Source organism: Silene latifolia, chromosome 9 (assembly GCF_048544455.1).
Source record: "Silene latifolia isolate original U9 population chromosome 9, ASM4854445v1, whole genome shotgun sequence".
Lineage (NCBI taxonomy): Eukaryota > Viridiplantae > Streptophyta > Magnoliopsida > Caryophyllales > Caryophyllaceae > Silene > Silene latifolia.
The window spans coordinates 53,930,629-53,931,183 of NC_133534.1; the positions used below are offsets into that span (position 1 = coordinate 53,930,629).

General features: G+C 46.3%; 1 non-coding gene across 1 annotated transcript; it reads right to left on the reverse strand.

The window, feature by feature from the left end:
• Positions 1–213: 213 nt before the first annotated feature.
• LOC141603900 (small nucleolar RNA R71) lies at positions 214–319 on the reverse strand. Its single transcript, XR_012525736.1, has one exon. It is a non-coding gene; the product is annotated as a small nucleolar RNA R71 (small nucleolar RNA).
• Between the last annotated feature and the right edge of the window lie 236 nt (positions 320–555).

Below are 555 nucleotides of genomic sequence, written 5' to 3' on the forward strand. Positions count from 1 at the left end.
ATATGGAGGTCTTTACGGACTACTGTTCTACTATCCCCGCCATAAATGGGGTAACTCAAGGCAAGATTAAGGAGGTTCTATTTCTTTTTTCTTTGACTGACTCAGCCAGGGAGTGGCTGACTGATTTGGACCGTACGGCCACGGGGGTCAGAGACTGGGAGACCCTTGCTCTTGCCTTTTACAAGAGATATTTCCCTCCAGAGCGCACAAATCAGCTGAGGGCAAAGATCATAAGTTTCAAGCAGGCACCTGATGAGACTTTCTATGAAGCATGGTCCCGTTTCAAGAAGTTGGTGAGGTCTCTTCCTCACCATGGTTTTGATCCATGGTTTATGTCCAACCAGTTCTACAATGGGCTGTACGATGATCTTAGAGCCATACTTGATGCATCATCTAACGGAAGATTCCAAGAGAACACAAACGATGATAAGGGATGGGCCCTTATTAAAGAAATGGCGAACCACTGTGCCGAGTATGGAAATCTGAGGGATGGTATTAGAACAGTGCATACAGTCGATAAGCAAGTTGTGGCTCAGCTGGAAGCCACGAATGCTA